This window comes from Primulina huaijiensis, chromosome 2 (assembly GCF_012295235.1).
Source record: "Primulina huaijiensis isolate GDHJ02 chromosome 2, ASM1229523v2, whole genome shotgun sequence".
In the NCBI taxonomy this organism is placed as follows: domain Eukaryota; kingdom Viridiplantae; phylum Streptophyta; class Magnoliopsida; order Lamiales; family Gesneriaceae; genus Primulina; species Primulina huaijiensis.
The window spans coordinates 2288386-2294075 of record NC_133307.1 but is presented as its reverse complement, the minus strand read 5'-3'; the positions used below and the strand labels follow the sequence as shown (position 1 = coordinate 2294075).

Below are 5690 nucleotides of genomic sequence, written 5' to 3'. Positions count from 1 at the left end.
CCCGAATTCCATCCCCACTCCCATACCCGTCTCAATCCCCGCTTTTTCGGGTTCGGAGAATCCTCAAACCCGGAACTTCGGGGATCAATTTATCATCCCCGCCCCATCCCCATTTCAAAAATATTAATATGGCAAGACGATGACAGATTCAGAGATTTTCTCAAACCAAAACTTATTATTATCTATTATTATTAGAAATAATATTAATATCAATATCAATATCAATATTAATAATAATATTATTATTGATATTTTAAAAAACAATAATATTATTATATTATTAATACTAATAATACTATTATTTTATTATTGATATTATTTTCGAGGTGGGTTCGGGGATTTTGAGGATGTGGATAGTAATCACATACCCGTCCCGAACTACATCGGTGATTTAAAAAAATCCCCGAACCCGAACCCGAACCCAAACCCGAAAAAATCGGGGATCCCCATCTCCATTTCGGGTTTTTCCCGCGGAGCCCCAAACCCGTGGAGAAAGTTGTCATCCCTATTTGAGCCGATAATTTAAAATGATTTTAATAAAATTATTTGGAATTGCTTCTGAATCCAATTTAGCAATAATTTTCTCTTTTACTGTATTTTATTTAAAAAAATATTCATTATTTCGAAACAATTCATCAACCAATAAAATAGATAAATAAATATTCATCAAATAAACAATAAAAAACTTCATATTTAATATTTCAATCTATAAAATGAATGTTACCACTAATTAATAAAGCACTATCATTTACACAAAATATCAACAATACTCCAATTTCTAATATAAAATAACCCAAAATATTTCAAATTCAATGGATAAAATAAACATGTTTTTCAAATTTCTTGTAATCATTGTCGGACTCTGACGCTGATGGAGATCTTCGACTTTCATGTGCATTTTGTGGAGTATTTGTCTGTTGCAGCATAATATCTACCATGATACATTCCATCTAGAAAATAAATTTAATTTAAGACTATGCATTTATATAAGTGCTTTAGAACCAATTCATTAGTATTCAATAAGTGGATACCTGTGTAGGTAATAATTTAGGCTCACGAGATCCTCCAGCAATTCCAGTTATCATACTTTGAATGACTCTTGTAAAATTTTGGAGTTGATGTTCATGTATCTGTCTCATCCGCTCCATTTCTTCTCGCTTCGGTTCTTCCATACTTTTCATTTTATCTTCCATTTCTCGTAACTTATTAGTAACATCAAAAATTGGGATATTACTCCGTGTTAAAAATAATCAAGACTTATAATGATCTGGGAAAACTTGGCTAGGTAATGCACCAGCTCCTAGACATCGAACTCGACCAGAATGCTCTAGTCCAAATATTTCACTGAAAATTTTACATATAATTAGTATCATACAATGTCTAATTACATTTAAAAAACAAAATAAATTGTAAATAAACTATAACCGAAATGCTTCCTCGTACACTTCTGTTGGTTGTGTTCCCTCGGGCTGTCTTGGAGGTGACGCTGCATCACCGCATCATATAGTAAATCCTAATAAAAAAAATTTGTCAATAAAATAAAAAAATATTGAGAAGCTATTTTAAAGTGTTGAAACAATTATAACCTCAACTCGCATTGCTTTAACAAGAGTTCCTTCTTTCTTTTTACTTTGTTGACTCAAATATAATATTTCAATACGAGTTGGTTTTCTGTCATTTTCTTGAAACTAAACATAGAAAAAAAAGCTTCTTGATTAAATATGCAAAAGTTATAATAGCCCAAGACTTACCTGTATTGAATTATATCATTACAACGATAAAATCTTGATAATATTTTCAAATAATAAGCATAGAAAATGTCTTAATAAAATTGACTACCTAAATCATATATGTTCAATAATCGCTCCCTTATATCTAATCTATACATGCCAAAAGTACAAAATAACAAAAATACGTAATATAATAAATCGATAGTATGAAAATATTTGTGAAGATATTTTATGATCTAATACTTACAAACTTATATTCCAAAGATGCAATATTTGTTCGTCCTTGTGCATGTATCCCTCTTTTTTTACTCCCATTTTCTCCATTTATTCTTGAAGTTCTCTGGAAAAATATAATTATATCAAATTTATCCATAACAAAATTATGTAAAAAAAATCAATCAATATAAGAACAACCTCATTAGACTTCCAGTAATGACACAAAGTTTGCAATACTTCTGGCGTAAAGTCATGGGAAATGGGACGAATTGACACAAGTCACTTAATGGAATATTTGGATCGTGAGAAGTAGCTTTAACTTGGGTCTTCCATCGCCTCCATGAAACTCCCATCATCTGCATCACACTAGCTCTATGTTGATCGAGGATATCAAAACTTTCTTGTGAACATTTAAAAAGTTATAATAATATTTTGAATTAAGTACGAAATATAATATTTATCAACTTACTGTTAAACGTTTCCATGCATCATCCAAGCAACGCTTAGTCATTTTCTCCCATCTAAGAAATCAAGGGGCAAAACATTTCCATTACGAACAATGGTGCTCACAAAATTGGCAAGTGTCGGCTGCATTTATCCATAAGGTTGACCTCTTTCATTAAATGTTACTACTAAACGGTCACCAGGTGTTAAGGAGTGAACACCCTTCACAATAGTTTTACCACGTTTCTTTCGTTGGCTTTGGGATGACTATGTGATCTCGTTGTGACCTAAAAAAATATGCAAAATATAATTATTTTTTTCAAGCTATAAACATAAGCAACAATTCATACTAAAAAAAAATATTTTTAACCTCCTCGATTATGCTCCTCATTTGTCTTGACTCCATTGTATTGTTTTGTGTTGCATCGCTTCGTGGGTCTAATAGTGAATTTGATGAAGTGATTTGTGAATCGGGTTCATCTTCGTGTCCTCTATCACTCGTATCATCTCTACGAGATCGTCCACTTATATTCTAAAGCAACTTTCGCATTTTTTTATTTGCCATATTTAATATCAAACCTGAAAAATAATGAAAAAAATTGCACAAAATAAATATTAAATGTATATAAATAACAAAACAATAAAATTGTTTTTTCTGTATTAAAAACTTATTACCAAATAAGGAATATAAACCCTGATTATCATAGTCAATAATCAAATACTACAATACAAAATCATATAATACAAATATTTCGGGAGCCAACCAATGCAAAAACGGATATTTCTTAGAATGCTCAAGACTTGTAGGCATAATTTTTTAATTGGAATATCAGTGCAGTTGATTTCAGAAGGACACGAGAAAAGCAAGCAAATATTTTATCATGGAGAAAGGAGTTAATTAAGACTTTTTGACTCTTCAAATAGTATGTCAATTAGGTGTTAGCGAAAAAAGTTTCAGAAATGAAAAATTTATACAAAAATTTATATGTTCTCCTAAATACACGTGATGAGCCATGTAATAAACAAATTACATTAATCTAAAAATTTCTAATTGATCAAGATTCAAGAAAACTGTATAATCATGTAAGGAAGGTTCGACAAATTTTGGTAGTGCAAGAAATAATCACATGCAAAAAAATAAATTACCTCTAAAAGCCAAAAGAAAAAGCAATCTTGAGTAGAAAAAAGAAGTGAATGATGAGAGAATGAGAGAATTTGAGAAAGACTTGGATTTTTATCTTTTTATATTACGACACTTTAAACTTTAATATGAAGGAAAATGTTTCAGATTAAGACATTTTAAAATTTTAAATGGATTTTTGCCTTTTCACATTTTTTTTAATTGGAAAAACTTTGGTGGATTATCTTTATCGCCACAATTTTTAAAATTTAGGGAACTTTTTGTGTAGAGATTTTTGTAATTCAATTGGTTAAATGAAAATTTTGGTGGTAAATGTTATATGATCTACCGCCAAATTTTGGTATTTGTGAAATTGAATATATTGTTAAATAAAAAAAATAAAGAAATCAACATCGTTATCTAATCAACTAACAAAAATTTCAGATTATATATTGAGGAATGATTTTATAGATTTATTTTATCATTTTCATATTTTACGAAATTTTCAGATCCAAAAAAATATATCAAGATTCCATAAAATCAAAATTACATCCTACATAAAGAACGTGACTAGAATATTAATATATGATTTAGATTTATATAACATTAGTGTAATGCCCAAGATTTTATTTACAGTAATATGAGAATAATCTGAAATGATTTATTGATTAATCAAGGTAATTATAGACGGAGCGGATTAGACCGTGAAAGACGCGAAATAGGTGCGAGGGAGGTGCCACTCGCGCACATGCGCGACGGGACGCGCGAGCATGCGCGGATCGGGCAGAAGACCCCGCGCATATGCGCGGAGTGAGGGCGCGCATATGCGCGAGGCGTCCAACAGCTTGTCCAGAGAGCTAGGCGCATATGCGCCGGATGTAAGCGCGCATATGCGCGAGTGTGTGTGTGTGCACGAGACAGTAGGTCTCGCGCATATGCGCGAGGATGGGGCGCACATATGCGCGAGCTGTCGAGAAGATTTCTTGCCGAGACCGTAAGTCTCGCGCATATGCGCGAGCCGCCGAGTACACAAGTGCCGAGACTCGAAGGTCTCGCGCATATGCGCCGATGGTGGTCGCGCATATGCGCGAGACGTGTTACTTGAAGGAGCGAGCCACTTGCCTGTACATGCATGAGATATTATATATATATATATATATGAAAGCTTCATTCCTTCATTCCACCGAGGAGAAATCGAGAGAAGCTCCGGGGGAAGTGTGAAAAAAATCCTTACGCCTTTTATCTTGTAGATTTGTGATTTGTGCAAGATCCACCCGTCAGAATTTCAATCCGATTTCAGTAGCGTGTGTCTATAGACGAGAGCTTCAACTGGACGTAAGTTTTACTACGTTTTTATATGATTTAGAATTAGGATATTGTCAGAATCAGATATGATTGATATATGATGTTCTTGAAATATTAGACAGTGTAGAATCGAAAACAGATCGAAGAACAGATACCGTATGTAATTGTTATGATTTTTGCAGTTGATTTGATTGAGATTCGATATCATATTTGGATTATCGTTGAGATTATGAGTTATACCGATAGCGATTATGAGTTCTGGTATTATATCTGTGATGTTGAGATTGACGGGGTTATTGAAATTGTATTATTATGCCGTCGAAACATCAGTAGATTGATAGTGATCAGATTCAGTATTGATTGAGATTGTATCGTACTTTATTGACATTGATCAGAGTATGTCTTGATTTGAGTATTGATCAGAACAGGTCTTAAATTGAGTTGTACATTGATATTGTGCATATTGATATTGTCATTGCCAGATTGGATATGGACAGAGTTGAATACGAGACTTTGTCTTCGTCGGACCGAGAAGATAAATGTATAAATTAATGTTGAGTTGGGATTGCACAACTCGAGTGAGGTTTGACTCGAGTTTCCCTAAATCACATACTTTATTTGATTGCATTGATATTTGCAATTAACGGTGAATTGATATGCTTGTTCTATTGATTTATAGATAGCAAATATTAAATGATTGGTCTTGTGACAGAAGGGTCGGATAGTGAGGAATCGTCATTGGCCCATTGCACTTTGTCACAGGATAGTGTATGGCGGAAGTGCCATAGTCTTTGACGGATAGGTCAGGACATCGGACGTTTGGTCATATCGAAGTGGATAGAATTGGAGTTGCTTCTATTACTGATGTTCGATAG

The 5690-nt window shown here is 33.0% G+C and overlaps 2 long non-coding RNA genes across 2 annotated transcripts; both read right to left on the bottom strand.

Annotated features, from left to right (window-relative positions):
* Window positions 1–778: 778 nt before the first annotated feature.
* On the bottom strand, window positions 779–1471 carry LOC140959184 (uncharacterized). Its single transcript, XR_012171943.1, has 3 exons — window positions 1426–1471; window positions 1032–1344; window positions 779–950 (listed from the first exon to the last, which is right to left on the bottom strand). It is a non-coding gene; the product is annotated as an uncharacterized lncRNA (long non-coding RNA).
* A 133-nt stretch (window positions 1472–1604) lies between these two features.
* LOC140959275 (uncharacterized) lies at window positions 1605–2352 on the bottom strand. The gene is made up of 3 exons (XR_012171960.1): window positions 2145–2352; window positions 1978–2070; window positions 1605–1688 (listed from the first exon to the last, which is right to left on the bottom strand). It is a non-coding gene; the product is annotated as an uncharacterized lncRNA (long non-coding RNA).
* Between the last annotated feature and the right edge of the window lie 3338 nt (window positions 2353–5690).